Source organism: Danio rerio, chromosome 4 (assembly GCF_052040795.2).
Source record: "Danio rerio strain M-AB ecotype USA chromosome 4, GRCz13ab, whole genome shotgun sequence".
NCBI lineage: Eukaryota > Metazoa > Chordata > Actinopteri > Cypriniformes > Danionidae > Danio > Danio rerio.
Genome location: NC_141024.2, coordinates 60,395,309 through 60,411,497, shown reverse-complemented (window position 1 = coordinate 60,411,497; position 16,189 = coordinate 60,395,309). Strand labels below are relative to the sequence as shown.

General features: G+C 45.4%; 3 protein-coding genes and 6 non-coding genes across 10 annotated transcripts in view; 2 read left to right on the top strand and 7 right to left on the bottom strand.

Annotated features, from left to right (window-relative positions):
- The window catches only part of LOC141381800 (uncharacterized), an 887,475-nt gene that overhangs the window by 222,343 nt on the left and 648,943 nt on the right, over nucleotides 1-16,189 (bottom strand). The gene's annotated exons all lie outside the window — the stretch shown is intronic.
- Nucleotides 1-16,189, bottom strand: part of LOC137489694 (uncharacterized) — a 247,946-nt gene that overhangs the window by 20,187 nt on the left and 211,570 nt on the right. The window lies entirely within an intron of this gene.
- The window catches only part of LOC137491131 (uncharacterized), a 246,740-nt gene that overhangs the window by 138,599 nt on the left and 91,952 nt on the right, over nucleotides 1-16,189 (top strand). The gene's annotated exons all lie outside the window — the stretch shown is intronic.
- Nucleotides 3,929-4,011, bottom strand: trnal-cag (transfer RNA leucine (anticodon CAG)). Its single transcript has one exon. It is a non-coding gene; the product is annotated as a tRNA-Leu (tRNA).
- trnav-cac (transfer RNA valine (anticodon CAC)) lies at nucleotides 5,520-5,592 on the top strand. Its single transcript has one exon. It is a non-coding gene; the product is annotated as a tRNA-Val (tRNA).
- On the bottom strand, nucleotides 6,668-6,750 carry trnal-cag (transfer RNA leucine (anticodon CAG)). Its single transcript has one exon. It is a non-coding gene; the product is annotated as a tRNA-Leu (tRNA).
- On the bottom strand, nucleotides 8,593-8,756 carry LOC137494461 (U1 spliceosomal RNA). Its single transcript, XR_015486732.1, has one exon. It is a non-coding gene; the product is annotated as a U1 spliceosomal RNA (small nuclear RNA).
- On the bottom strand, nucleotides 9,903-10,066 carry LOC137494445 (U1 spliceosomal RNA). The gene has a single exon (XR_015486599.1). It is a non-coding gene; the product is annotated as a U1 spliceosomal RNA (small nuclear RNA).
- trnar-acg (transfer RNA arginine (anticodon ACG)) lies at nucleotides 15,681-15,753 on the bottom strand. The gene has a single exon. It is a non-coding gene; the product is annotated as a tRNA-Arg (tRNA).

Genomic DNA, 16,189 nt, shown 5'->3' with positions numbered 1-16,189 from the left:
ATTTATTTTGTTGAAGAGCCCATATTATGGGTTTTTGAAAATGCCCTTTCATGTAGTGTGTAACACAGCTCTAAGTGAAGTGAAATATCCAGCTGAGGCTTAAATCTGTAAGTGTAAAATGTTTAAAACTGTTGATTCATCTATAAAAAAGTCGACTCATAGTGCTTCAAATGAGTCGTCTTGATAACGAGTCATTAGATGTTTCATGATGTTGTATCTACGAAACACAAGTAGTTGCGTGCGCAAACCCGGGAGATTTGAAAACTGCGGCCTCACCCACTAACACAGAAAAAAAGCCACACACACACACACGTGCCAGTCGAATGTGATGTCACACTGTGCAGATGGATATTATTGAGTCTCTACCCAAAGATGAAACCTCAGCATTAGCCCAGCCTTGAGCAGTTTGAGTGCTTCTGGAAACTTCATGCTTTAGACTGGGTGTATATTACATGCTTAATAATCAATTTTTAGACTGTGTGTGTGTGTGTGTGTGTGTGTAGGCCTATTATTATTTAAAATAAAATTTTAAAATAAAATTGATTATATTATGTACAAAATATTATTCTTTATAATTATATCCAGTTCCCATAAAACTTTGCTTAAATACCATATGCATTTATTAAATAAATAAAACCAAGAAGTAAATAACTGTTTGGTCTGACAAGTTTTCAGGACACATCAAATTTCAGCACAACACTAACTAGTCTCACTCACACACACACTTGTACACACTCTCACTAACACACTCACTCTTGTACATGCTCTTTCTCACACACACCTACATTCTATCTCAATTCAATTCAGAATGACTTTTTTAGCATGACTGTAAATGATACAATGTTGCCAACACAAACACATAGACATCTCACAGACACATGTACATGCTCTCACTCACAAAGATAAGCCCTCCCTCTCACACACACACTTTTACATGCTTTCTCATAAACATGTACTGGCTCTCTCTCTTACACACACTACTACATGCTGTCTTTCACTCACACTCACACACACACACACACACACAAACAAATGTGCATTTGATACTTATTTATATAAGTATATAGTAAGTTTATGTGCTCATTAGGCTTTCGATAGGTGGTTGCATTGTAATTATTTGGTCATAAAGGTATTAATTGTTTTAAATAGTTTTTCAGCTAATAATGTTTGTGATGTCATACATGCTACAAAAGGCTTTTAAAGCTGACAAGACGTGGAGCAACCATGACCAGAGCGTTCCAGAGAGAAGGTGTCTCTCAAAATGCAGTGGCCCAACTCGCTGCAATTGCAGTGCTGTACTTTGCGAACAGGGAGCAATTTAACAGAATCAGCTTCACACCAGGAAAATGAACAGAGTTCGCTCAAAAGTGTAGAGACCTCATTTTTGGAGATTTTTGCATAAAGGTTGTATCAATGAAAAGGAAGGGTTCTTTTGTATGTTTCTTTGTTCAATAATGCTCCGGTTTACTGTTGGTAAAATGTAGAAGCAAAAACCTACAGCACAATAAGCTTAGCTTATAATGCCAAATATATATATATATATATATATATATATATATATATATATATATATATATATATATATATATATATATATATATATATATATATATATATTGAAATCAGATGCAAAAACCTTTAAATTCCGACTAAATTCATTAATTTTCTTTTCAGCTTAGTCCCTTTATTAGTCTGGAGTTGCTACAATGGAATAACCAAAGAGCTTATCCAGCACCATCCATGTTTTACACAACAGATGCCCTTCCAGCTGCAATGCATCACTGGGAAACATCCAAACACACACATATATATATATTTGAGCCTACTCAATTTACCTGTACCACATGTCTTTGGATTTGTGGAGGAAACCAGAGCACCCAGAGGACACCCACACAAACACAGGGAGAACATGCAAACTCCACACAGAAATGCCACCTGACCTAGCTGAGGCTCGAGCCAACGACTTACTTACTGAGGCAAACGTTCTACCCTCAGCGCCACCACATTGCCGGCAATTTAATTGTTATTCTAAAATTAGTTTTTTTTCAGCCTACTGTTTGAAAGATAATGAAAAAATATTTGCCACAAAAATAGTTAAATTGCAGAGCTAAGACTTAAAATATATATACATTTTAGAAAAAAATGTGTATGGTGGTGCAGTGAGTAGCATGTTCGCCTCACAGCAAGAAGGTCACTAGTTCGAGCCTAAGCTGGGTCAGTTGGTGTTTCTGTGTGGAGTTTGCATGTTCTCCCCATGTTCGTGTGGGTTTCCTCTGGGTGCTCTGGTTTCCCTGACAAATCCAAAAACATGTGATCAAGACGGCGGAAGGACCACAGCACTTTAGAGTCATGCACACCAATCAGGTAAAAACCTGTCGACTATGCATGAGCTCAGAAAATGTGATGAAGGAACGCCCAGAATTCAGGTGCTTCAAATGTGACGAAAGGGGACATTTCGCAGGGACCTGTACAGCTGTGTTGGGCCCGGATTGTAAATTGGCCCTAATACCTGCAGGGAGCTTGTCACGCTGAGTTGGCTTTGTCCGCTCGATTGACCAACGCGTACGCCTTGTTTTATCCTTGCAGGCCTAACTTCGCTGGTGAAAGCACTTGTGGGTTTCTGTAGTGTAGTGGTCATCACGTTCGTCTAACATGCGAAAGGTCCTCGGTTCGAAACCGAGCAGAAACAGTGCTCTTCTTTTGGCGAGAAAATAATAGCATCCACTGCCACACCAGCAATGATCGTCGACAGGCACCCAATCAAAAAGGGTTATCAGCTCGATTTGCCTGAAGGTTTCCGTAGTGTAGTGGTTATCACGTTCGCCTCACACGCGAAAGGTCCCCAGGTCCCCAACCTCTGGCTTTTATGACAATTGTCAAATCAGGCTTCTGTTGAGTACTGATGTTCACTGAAAACATTCTTTCTGCAGAGCGGTGTGAGGCTAGAAGTTTGAATTCAGCTCAGTGTTTACCGCCCCTCGCGGTGTCGCAAACTTGCGTAGAATCTTATTTCTTTTAGCTTTGTGTTGTGCATGAGCAGGTGGCCAGTGCGTTTGCTGGCCCTTCACGGTGCAGACCGTACAAGACAGCTCTATAAAAAAGACTATAAATACTTGAAGCAGCACTGGCCTATTGGTTTCCGTAGTGTAGTGTTTATCATGTTTGCATTACACGCTAAAGGTCTCCTGTTCGAAACTGGGCGGAAGCATACAATTAGCGGACACTTTTGTCCAAAGCGACATACAATAGTGGAGATATTCAACAAGACGAGGCAATGCATACGAAAAAGGGCTATTTATTCCAAGTAATTTGTTTGTGCTCAGAGAATTTAGTGCTGGAGTAGGAGTTTCGTTTTCTTAAGAGAGAGGGATATTCACCGGGGTTCGGGTGTACTCTGAAGAGATGGGTGTTAGCTGTCGTTTGAAGGACACCAGTGTATCCGTAATCCGAGTGGGAATGGGAAGGTGATTCCACCAGCGTAGAACATTGAATGAAAACATTGTGGAAAGTGACTTTCCGTCTCTCTGCGCTGGCACCACAAGACAGTGCTCTCACCCTAACCGGAGGCTCCTGTGGTTATCACGATGGCTTTACAAGCGGAGGGTCTCCTGTTAGCAACTGGGCGGAAACATTCAGATTTGCTTTGACGCACATTCTCAATTGGCTCTCTGCTCACTGGATGATCCACGATACAAGGGCATGGATCTGTCAAATGTCATGACTTGACGTTGTACGAGGATTTGACGAAAAAAATGCCCTGCAAACCTTAAAAAGCAACACCATCCCAGGACAATTCTTTTGATCCCCTTTCAGTGCACTTGCATTAAAGCCCGCGTGATGCGGCACTTTGTCAGTGTTACTGTATCATTCGGACATGGGGGCAGAGAGTTAAAGAATTCAGCCTGAGCGCACTGCCGCAGGCTCGGTTTGTCAGAAGTGGGATTCGAACCCACGCCTCCAGGGGAGACTGCGACCTGAACGCAGCGCCTTAGACCGCTCGGCCATCCTGACATGCAAGCTTGGCAGGAGCTGTCTCCTGGGAGCCACACCGCAGTACCGTGACATGGAATCTGGTGCTTCACAGCTTGCCCAGCTCCGGCTGTCCAGCTCATTGGCGCTGCAGGCAGCTAATCTGTGCTCGCCTCCTGGGGCTGCGCATAGTTTCAATAGCCAACACTTGACAGCTGTCATTGCTTACGGCCACACCACCCTGAGGGGGCTATAGAGCAAACAGGAAGTGAGTTGGCAGCAGTAAGGAGAGAAAGGCTCTCCCCATTTTGTTTGTCTACCTTTTTGTTTATTGACCTTGAGTGTTTTTGTTTGTTTGTTTTCTTTTTGTCTTTAAAAACCACCTAACAGCAGCATTTTGCTGACTGAAGGGTGGTTATGTAGTGTGTTTTATTTTTAATCATGGACAGATTCCCCGGCAACGACATGGAAATGGAGGGACTTGCAAGAAAGGATAAAGAAAATGGGCTGGATAATAGACGGAGAGGTAAAGAAAATGGACTTGACAACAGACAAAGAGATAAATAAAATGAAGAGCCCGGCCAACGAAGAGGTGAGAAAGGTAAGGATAAGCAAGAGGTACAAAGAAGAGTATGCACAAAGGAAGCAACAGTAACTGTAGAAGTAGAAAATGTAAAAGATGCAAGAAGATTTGATATAACCAAAGCAGTCACGGAGCTGATTGGAGAAGGAAGAATGCTGGCGGTGAGACCCAAACAAACAAAGGGAGTATGAAGTAACAATGGAGACTGAAGATGACACCGAAATTTTAATAGACAATGGATTGACAATTAAAGGAGTGAAATCTGAAGTACGGAGGTTACAAAACAGAGACTATGTTGTTTCGTTCAAGCATCTGCCTGTTTACCTAGCAAATGAAGAAATTTTAAGCAAGCTAGAGAGATGGGGAATTTTCCCCATATCTAAAATTAAAAGAAGATTGTATCCTGGCACAAACATAGAAGATGGAACAAGGTTTGTAAAAAACAGATTTCCGGAAGAGATGGTCTCCTTACCATACAGTACCAAAATCGAGACGGCGGAAGCGCCACAGCACTTTAGAGTCATGCACACCAATCAGGTAAAAACCTGTCGACTATGCATGAGCTCAGAAAATGTGATGAAGGAACGCCCAGAATTCAGGTGCTTCAGATGTGACGAAAGGGGACATTTCGCAAGGACCTGTACAGCTGTGTCGGGCCCGGATTGTAAATTGGCCCTAATACCTGCAGGGAGCTTGTCACGCTGAGTTGGCTTTGTCCGCTCGATTGACCAACGCGTACGCCTTGTTTTATCCTTGCAGGCCTAACTTCGCTGGTAATAGCGCTTGTGGGGTTTCTGTAGTGTAGTGGTCATCACGTTCGCCTAACACGCGAAAGGTCCCCGGTTCGGAACCGAGCAGAAACAGTGCTCTTCTTTTGGCGAGAAAATAATAGCATCCACTGCCGCACCAGCAATGATCGTCGACAGGCACCCAATCAAAAAGGGTTATCAGCTCGATTTGCCTGAAGGTTTCCGTAGTGTAGTGGTTATCACGTTCGCCTCACACGCGAAAGGTCCCCAGTTCGAAACTGGGCGGAAACAACCTGTGGCTTTTATGACAATTGTCAAATCAGGCTTCTGTTGAGTACTGACGTTCACTGAAAACATTCTTTCTGCAGAGCGGTGTGAGGCTAGAAGTTTGAATTCAGCTCAGTGTTTACCGCCCCTCGCGGTGTCGCAAACTTGCGTAGAATCTTATTTCTTTTAGCTTTGTGTTGTGCATGAGCAGGTGGCCAGTGCGTTTGCTGGCCCTTCACGGTGCAGACCGTACAAGACAGCTCTATAAAAAAGACTATAAATACTTGAAGCAGCACTGGCCTATTGGTTTCCGTAGTGTAGTGTTTATCATGTTTGCATTACACGCTAAAGGTCTCCTGTTCGAAACTGGGCGGAAGCATACAATTAGCGGACACTTTTGTCCAAAGCGACATACAATAGTGGAGATATTCAACAAGACGAGGCAATGCATACGAAAAAGGGCTATTTATTCCAAGTAATTTGTTTGTGCTCAGAGAATTTAGTGCTGGAGTAGGAGTTTCGTTTTCTTTAGAGAAAGGGATATTCACCGGGGTTCGGGTGTACTCTGAAGAGATGGGTGTTAGCTGTCGTTTGAAGGACACCAGTGTATCCGTAATCCGAGTGGGAATGGGAAGGTGATTCCACCAGCGTAGAACATTGAATGAAAACATTGTGGAAAGTGACTTTCCGTCTCTCTGCGCTGGCACCACAAGACAGTGCTCTCACCCTAACCGGAGGCTCCTGTGGTTATCACGATGGCTTTACAAGCGGAGGGTCTCCTGTTAGCAACTGGGCGGAAACATTCAGATTTGCTTTTACGCACATTCTCAATTGGCTCTCTGCTCACTGGATGATCCACGATACAAGGGCATGGATCTGTCAAATGTCATGACTTGACGTTGTACGAGGATTTGACGAAAAAAATGCCCTGCAAACCTTAAAAAGCAACACCATCCCCGGACAATTCTTTTGATCCCCTTTCAGTGCACTTGCATTAAAGCCCGCGTGATGCTGCACTTTGTCAGTGTTACTGTATCATTCGGACATGGGGGCAGAGAGTTAAAGAATTCAGCCTGAGCGCACTGCCGCAGGCTCAGTTTGTCAGAAGTGGGATTCGAACCCACGCCTCCAGGGGAGACTGCGACCTGAACGCAGCGCCTTAGACCGCTCGGCCATCCTGACATGCAAGCTTGGCAGGAGCTGTCTCCTGGGAGCCACACCGCAGTACCGTGACATGGAATCTGGTGCTTCACAGCTTGCCCAGCTCCGGCTGTCCAGCTCATTGGCGCTGCAGGCAGCTAATCTGTGCTCGCCTCCTGGGGCTGCGCCTAGTTTCAATAGCCAACACTTGACAGCTGTCATTGCTTACGGCCACACCACCCTGAGGGGGCTATAGAGCAAACAGGAAGTGAGTTGGCAGCAGTAAGGAGAGAAAGGCTCTCCCCATTTTGTTTGTCTACCTTTTTGTTTATTGACCTTGAGTGTTTTTGTTTGTTTGTTTTCTTTTTGTCTTTAAAAACCACCTAACAGCAGCATTTTGCTGACTGAAGGGTGGTTATGTAGTGTGTTTTATTTTTAATCATGGACAGATTCCCCGGCAACGACATGGAAATGGAGGGACTTGCAAGAAAGGATAAAGAAAATGGGCTGGATAATAGACGGAGAGGTAAAGAAAATGGACTTGACAACAGACAAAGAGATAAATAAAATGAAGAGCCCGGCCAACGAAGAGGTGAGAAAGGTAAGGATAAGCAAGAGGTACAAAGAAGAGTATGCACAAAGGAAGCAACAGTAACTGTAGAAGTAGAAAATGTAAAAGATGCAAGAAGATTTGATATAACCAAAACAGTCACGGAGCTGATTGGAGAAGGAAGAATGCTGGCGGTGAGACCCAAACAAACAAAGGGAGTATGAAGTAACAATGGAGACTGAAGATGACACCGAAATTTTAATAGACAATGGATTGACAATTAAAGGAGTGAAATCTGAAGTACAGAGGTTACAAAACAGAGACTATGTTGTTTCGTTCAAGCATCTGCCTGTTTACCTAGCAAATGAAGAAATTTTAAGCAAGCTAGAGAGATGGGGAGTTTTCCCCATATCTAAAATTAAAAGAAGATTGTATCCTGGCACAAACATAGAAGATGGAACAAGGTTTGTAAAAAACAGATTTCCGGAAGAGATGGTCTCCTTACCATACAGTACCAAAATCGAGACGGCGGAAGCGCCACAGCACTTTAGAGTCATGCACACCAATCAGGTAAAAACCTGTCGACTATGCATGAGCTCAGAAAATGTGATGAAGGAACGCCCAGAATTCAGGTGCTTCAGATGTGACGAAAGGGGACATTTCGCAAGGACCTGTACAGCTGTGTCGGGCCCGGATTGTAAATTGGCCCTAATACCTGCAGGGAGCTTGTCACGCTGAGTTGGCTTTGTCCGCTCGATTGACCTACGCGTACGCCTTGTTTTATCCTTGTTTTATGGCTCTCTGCTCACTGGATGACCCATGATACTAGGGCGTGGATCTGTCAAATGTCATGACTTGACGTTGTACGAGGATTTGACGAAAAAATTCCCTGCAAACCTTAAACCACAGACGTCTGCAAAAGATTGCAGTTCTTGAAACAAAGTTACCTCTGATCCGAGCAGAAGCGTTCGCTTACTTAATGGCAGAAAAAATTATGACCTTTCACACGGTCTACATTCGTTCTGTCAGTAACAGCGGCCGGCCGGCAAATAAAATTCTGACATTCCACAGGGCACACTCGCTTGGCGGACAAAAGCCACCGGGGGCTCTCTTTGCGTGTTCCTTCACCTGGTCAATCTGCTTTGAGGGGGGATCTTTCGAGTAGTTTTCGCCGTCAGAACAGACTCTTCTAGCGACGGGTGGGCAGGCCTTCCACAGGCGCGCGCAGCTCTACTGGAGCAAAAGAGGCTTGGCCAAGGACGAGGAAGAGAGGGAAGCGCCGCTCCAGCCGGGCCCGATGCTTTCGCCTGAACTCTGTCTTGAACCACTGTGCTCAGGGGAGAGCGCGAACGCAGTCCCCCACTACCAGAAATTATGCAGGCGAGACTCCCACATTTGGGGTATTCGCAGGGGTCAGCGTGGCCGGAGTGCAATGGCCAAACCTCGACCTGGGTGAACCACCTTCTTGATCATGGTATCTCCCCTGCCAGGTAAGTATGAATTGCCGGGCGGCGCAAATGGCAGCCGCCGTTTTCTATCGGCCGTACTCCAGGGCGGTGATGCCCAGCCACCGAGCATGGGGAATGGGCCAGCAACCCCTGTCTCCTGACGGCGCTGTACTTGCAGCAGACGTGCCTGTGCTTGCAAACCACTCGCTAGTAACTGTGGCAACGAATGAAGAGTTTGAGCTTCCTCCAGATGCTTGCTTTGTGTTTTGTCATCAGTTGGGGCTGCCAACACATGGATTCCACTGGACGCACTCGATCTGGGGATAACAGACCCTCTATGGGGGGAGGGGAGGGGATCCTCTTGTTCTTTCTTTCTTTTCCTCCATCTGTTTTCTTTCTCTACAGATGTCGTTTTTCTCTGCTTAGTTTCTGATTTGGTCTATTTGGACATGTCGACCTCCTGCTTTGCTGCGGTTCGGACCGCCTTTGCCTAGAGCTCCATGCTTTGCACTCTTGCCTTGTATATTTTGTGTCCTGTTTTCTTACGTCAGCCTATCAGCACAGTGCTCAAACGACATAGCTTGAAGAACACGACGGGATCTACAAACGTTCCGCAAAAGAACTTCACTGACGAAAGCGGAAGCGCTAACGAAACAACCTCTCGCTGCAAGCACCTTACATTCCTGGGACGGGAAACCACCGACGGCTGGCTGCGAAATTGCCTCTGGTTCAGATTGGTTTAGAACCGTCCCTCTGCCTAAAACGCCACAGACATCTGCAAAAGATTGCAGTTCTTGAAACAAAGTTACCTCTGATCCGAGCAGAAGCGTTCGCTTACTTAATGGCAGATAAAATGATGACCTTTCACACGGTCTGCATTCGTTCCGTCAGTAACAGCGGCAGGCCGGCAAATAAAATCCTGACATTCCACAGGGCACACTCGCTTGGCGGACAAAAGCCACCAGGGGCTCTCTTTGCGTGTTCCTTCACCTGGTCAAACTGCTTTGAGGGGGGACCTTTCGAGTAGTTTTCGGCGTCAGAACAGACTCTTCTAGCGACAGGTGGGCAGGCCTTCCACAGGCGCGCGCAGCTCTACTGGAGCAAAAGAGGCTTGGCAAAGGACGAGGAAGAGAGGGAAGCGCCGCTCCAGCCGGACCCGACGCTGCCGCCTGAATTCTGTCTTGAACCACTGTGCTCAGGGGAGAGCGCGAACGCAGTCCCCCAATACCAGAAATTATGCAGTCGAGATTCTCACATTTGGGGAATTCGCAGGGGTCAGCGTGGCCGGAGTGCAATGGCCAAGCCTCGCCCTGGGTGGACCACCTTCTTGATCATGGTATCTCCCCTGCCAGGTAAGTATGAGTTGCCGGGCGGCGCAAATGGCAGCCGCCGTTTTCTATCGGCCGTACTCCAGGGCGGTGATGCCCAGCCACTGAGCATGGGGAATGGGCCAGCAACCCCTGTCTCCTGACGGCGCTGTACTTGCAGCAGACGTGCCTGTGCTTGCAAACCACTCGCTAGTAACTGTGGCAATGCATGAAGAGTTTGAGCTTCCTCCAGATGCTTGCTTTGTGTTTTGTCATCAGTTGGGGCTGCCAACACATGGATTCCACTGGACGCACTCGATCTGGGGATAACAGACCCTCTATGGGGGGAGGGGAGGGGATCCTCGTGTTCTTTCTTTCTTTTCCTCCATCTGTTTTCTTTCTCTACAGATGCCGTTTTTCTCTGCATAGTTTCTGATTTGGTCTATTTGGACATGTCGACCTCCTGCTTTGCTGCGGTTCGGACCGCCTTTGCCTAGAGCTCCGTGCTTTGCACTCTTGCCTTGTATATTTTGTGTCCTGTTTTCTTACGTCAGCCTATCAGCACAGTGCTCAAACGACATAGCTTGAAGAACACGACGGGATCTACAAACGTTCCGCAAAAAAACTTCACTGACGAAAGCGGAAGTGCTAACGGAACAACCTCACGCTGCAAGCACCTTACATTCCTGAGACGGGAAACCACCGACGGCTGGCTGCGAAATTGCCTCTGGTTCAGATTGGTTTAGAACCGTCCTTCTGCCCAAAACGCCACAGACGTCTGCAAAAGATTGCAGTTCTTGAAACAAAGTTACCTCTGATCCGAGCAGAAGCGTTCGCTTACTTAATGGCAGATAAAATGATGACCTTTCACACGGTCTGCATTCGTTCCGTCAGTAACAGCAGCAGGCCGGCAAATAAAATCCTGACATTCCACAGGGCACACTCGCTTGGCGGACAAAAGCCACCGGGGGCTCTCTTTGCGTGTTCCTTCACCTGGTCAAACCGCTTTGAGGGGGGACCTTTCGAGTAGTTTTCGGCGTCAGAACAGTCTCTTCCAGCGACGGGTGGGCAGGCCTTCCACAGGCACGCGCAGCTCTACTGGAGCAAAAGAGGCTTGGCCAAGGACGAGAGGGAAGCGCCGCTCCAGCCGGGCCCGACGCTACCGCCTGAACTCTGTCTTAAACCACTGTGCTCAGGGGAGAGCGCGAACGCAGTCCCCCACTACCAGAAATTATGCAGTCGAGATTCCCACATTTGGGGAGTTCGCAGACATCTGCCCAGGGAACGTGCAATGGTAACTGTAGACTGTAGACTCTCGTCCAACGAGAAGCCGCGATTGTCTACAGTTTGCTTAGACCCTGGGCTAATCGGAGGGATGCATTGTCTAAAGTTTAAAATCAGGGCCAATCAGCGCTGAGGATTTTCCAAAGTTTCTCTTGCTCTGAATGCTCAATTTATCGGGTCAGAAAGTTCATCTGCTGTCGAGATTAATTCGTATGTTAAAGTGATTTTGTGTGGAAAGTTATTTTTATACTGTTATATTGATGCACAGTATGTTTTGTTCACGACATGTTTGAAATATCTCACTTTTTGAGCAGTATTCGTGAGGCTGCGCCTTCAGAAAGTACACCTGTTGTTGAGATTTCGTGTGGTAAGTTATTTTTATACTGTTATATTGATGCACAATATGTTCTGGTTACATCACGTTCGAAGTTTTTCACTCTTTGTGTAGCATTTTGTCTTTGTTCGTGAGGCTGCGCTGTCAGCAAATACACCTCTCATAGTGATTTAGAGCGGTAGGTTATTTTTATCCTGTTCTGATAAACAGTATGTTTTGCTCACATCACATTTAAAATATTTCACTGTGTGTGCAGTATTTTGTCTGTGTGCCTGACGCTGCGCTGTCAGACGTTCATCCATTACAGAGATTTTGTGCGGTAAGTTATTTTTATTGTTACATTAATGCTAAGGTCACATCATGTTTGAAATATCTCATTCTTTGTGCAGTGTTTGGTCTGTGCTGGTGACGCTGTGTCGTCAGAAAGTTCACCTGTCCTAGAGATTTCGTGTTGTAGGTTATTTTTATACTGTGATATTACTTATATGTATATATGGCTGCACAAAACCTGAAAAAGTTTAGCTTATGTATTATTTTCAACGCTCGTGTCGGTTTGATAGCTCCATTTACATAGTAAACAGTTGTTTCATTAAAATATAGCAACCATCATGCTAATAAATAAATATCCCTTCATATACAGCAATATATGTGACCATGACAATTATTATCATTAGTTGTTACTATGAGAAGTAAAGAACATTTTAAGATCTTACCTGGGACAAAACATATGATCCATACCTGTACACAGTAAAATCATCAGAGTAAAATTTACTCAGTTCAGAGAACATTTGGTCCCTCTCTAAATTGAGCAAAATTTACTCAGCAGCAGAGTAAAGTTAATGAGCCGATGATGAGTTTAATTAAGTGATGATTGAGCACTGATGATGAACACCTGCTGTTAATATGCAGAAACAGAAGAGAAGCAGCAGCAGCTACGCTCATTACTTACCTGATTGACTTTATTTCTGTCAGATGTTCAAAAAATCCATATGAGACTGTGGCGAGGGGGCGTGGCCGAGAGCCGTGGGAACGGAGTAAGGCCACCGCGTAAGTGGATACACCTGCGGTGCGCACCTGCCTCGGATCCCACGGAAGGAGCTCTGGACCATAAAAGGAGGAACTTTGGCAGAGGAAGCCGAGAGAGGACCGGGCCCGGACATATTTTACTTTTGCTTTCACTTTGACGGCAGTCTTCGTGAGGAGCTGCCGTCCGTTCGTTTTGGTTTAGACACGGAGACTGCCGTCCCTGTTATTAATAAATATTTTAAAACTGCGTCGGTTCTCCGCCTCCTTCTTCCTGGTGGCCAAAGGGCCATGAACTTTATTACAGTGGTGCCGAAGCCCGGGAGAAGGAGGGACGCGTTGTCCAGATGCCCTTGCCGCTGAGAGAGGGGCGAGTGTTTGGGAATTAACCCGAGTGGGGGAGAAACCCGTTCTTCTGCCCAGAGTGCCGGGGCGGCCTGAGGCTGGCGAGGAAAGGATCTGCCTGCTGCCGTCTCCCAGCATGTGGAGGAGCAGGAGACGCGGGGCTCACCACCGAAGGGGAAAGTGCTGAAGGGAGCCATCCCACAGAACCCGGGGGAGTTGCCGCGATCCACCATGATGCCAGAGCCTGCATCCATCCACGGAAGCGGAGCAGGAGACCAGAGATGCCGCCAGCCAGCCAGGAGAACCGACGCCAGAAGACAGACGGGTGGATAGATTGCTCCACAGGGCTCCCAGCACGTCATCGCATCTCTCAGCTGGTGGAGGACCGAGTGGCAGCGTGTCTGGAGAACAGAACCCCAATTTTTTTTTTCATTTTCCTCTCTCCCCTTTCCTGGTGTACTCTGTCTTTCCTTTTTTTTCATCTCCTGTTCTCTCGGCCCATCTCATATAGGTCTCGCAGGGGCTGTGGCGCCAACCCCCCCATTGTCTCCGTGAGGAGCTGCCGTCCCTGTTATTAATAAATATTTTTAAACTACGTCGGTTCTCCGCCTCCTTCTTCCAGGCGGCCAAGGGGCCGTGAACTTTATTACAGAGACTTATAGTGAAGTCCAGTGTTGTAATGAGAAACTAAATCATTTGGTGATGAAAGGTTAGTAATTTCAGGAAGAGAGTTAATACTAGCAAAAAAAGGATTCTAAATTAATATGTTTTATGTTACGGAAGGAAATAGTACGGAGAGATTTGGTGGAAGAAAGAGAGAGTGCAAAATTAAATCAGAGGAGAAAATTATCCGTTATAGGGAGTTCCTCAGCAGAGAGGTCAATGGGTGAAACACCAGAGCAGCAGATGAGGTTGAGGGTGTGTCCTTTAGAGTGTGTGGGAACATTGACATGCTGTTGAAGTCCAAAGCTCTCAAGACAGGATATAAAATCTCTTGTAAGGGAGTTATTAAAATTATCCACATGAATATTAAAATCTCCTAAAACCATAATATTAGGTGAGAGGGTGGTAATATGTGTTAAAAAGCAGCAAAGTCATTTAGAAATTCATTATTTAGTTTGGGTGGACGATAAATTATGGCAACATATGTAGGTGTGGATCCAGAAAGTTTTGAAATCAAAGATTCGAATGAAGGAATAATGTGAAAATGTTTTTAAAGGAAAATGAGAAAGATTTTCAAGAATGTGTTCTCAAAAATTTCTACATTTGTTTCAGAAACAAAGTGCATAAAAGACCAGTTTCAGAACAATTTTGGAAAAAAAATATTTGTGGAAATAGACGAAGAGGGAATCTGGAAGAATTTAAAATGGAAATATTTAGACGCAAAAATTGAAACGTTGGATTATTTTATCAGACATAATGTTATTTTCACTGAAACAAAACTGGCACAAATTGGAAGCAGTGAGAATGCATTATGCAAAATATGTGGACTGGAAAATGAAGGTATTATGCATTTGTTTTTAAAATGTGTTGAATTAAATACATTTATGGCAAAGTTAAAAGAAAGTATTAAACAAATGATGCCAAGTAAAACAGAGCAGATTGAGGAGGAGACAGAATGGTATAAAATATTTTTATTTGGTTTTAATTAGGGATGCACCGATATGGATTTTTTGACCGATACCGATAACCGATAATTCTTCAGACTTGGAGGCCGATAGCCGATATGTATAGGCCGATAATTATATTGTTATATTTTTATACAGCAAACTTCATAAAAGATTGAACTGCTCTTATGAACTGAATAGTCTATACTTGAAGCAAAAAAGCTATGATTTCGAAATTGCAAGGTGATTATAGACCTATATTCGCCATTTCACATAAATCTGCATGCAAAACATTATTTCCTTTTTATATTCAACGTTACTGTAATGGTTATTCATTTAAACCAACTTGTTATAAAAATACTTAGTTTGCAATTGTTGTCCGAATTAATCTGCAACGAAATCTGTTATTACAGTACAAATCTTGAATGGTATAAGGGCCATAGCGTTCATTGTAACTCGGAACATGATTGGCTGCCGTAACAAAGAATAGGGTGAATCTTGGTTCCAGCTCGGGACGTGATTGGCCAGCATGACCAAGAATTAAAAAAAATCTTGGTTCCAACTCAGAACGTGATTGGCCGGTGTAACCAAGAATAACCACAACTTACAGGTGACAGTATGCGCCACTGGCCCAGTCTGCACTGTGGCATATTTGCCGACATATAACAGAGACTGAAACATTGCTCACACTTGTCTGAGGTGGTCATTTTGACTGCAATCTTGTTTTAGGTTGGCACTTTGTTTTTGAATATTGTATGCTTTTCGAATGCGTATCTGTGCTGCAGTAGAACGCCTTAGCCTCACAGCAAACATTTTGGTTTACAAGCTGTCACTGCTGTCTTCCCAGGAGAATGGCTGTACTGGTTTCTTCTGGAAGTCCTGAGGGATGTACGGGAGACATGAGAGCATGAGACATGAGAGCGGTTGGGGCAGCCTTTGAACCCAGGAGAGCACCCCACAGGCTCTGTGCTGGCGGCCCCAGAAACTCGATTCACTCCAGAGTAGAACCGAACAACTCCGGCAGGGGCAAACCGCGACCGCACTGCACTGAGAGCAAGGCAAAAAAATCCTGAACGAGCCAGCCAGGAGTCGAACCTAGAATCTTCTGATCCGTAGTCAGACGCGTTATCCATTGCGCCACTGGCCCAGTCCGCATCAGCAGTGCTCATTAGCATGGTCCTTGGAAAGAGGACACGGCTCGGTGAACATGGAGTTCCTAAAACGCATGCTGTGCTTTGTTGTCATGGCAAGATGTGGTGTCGATAGGATGCTCTTACACCGAGCATGTGACAGTCCCTCTGAAGAAGAACTGTGATCCAGGCTCTGAGACTTTCTCTTCTCCAGGAGGATGTTGCAAACGTTAGTTATTTTTGTCAGAGCAGCTGCAGCACACCTGGGTGGAGGCCCACAGCTAGACTTGAGGCCAACCTTTACGCAGACCTTCCCTGGTGGTCTAGTGTTTAGGATTCGGCGCTCTCACCGCCGCGGCACGGGTTCGATTCCTGGTCAGGGAACTTCCTTTTCACCTCCATGCTGAACTTTGAGGATTGGTTAACTCAATTGGCGAAGGCAAGAAAGCGGCT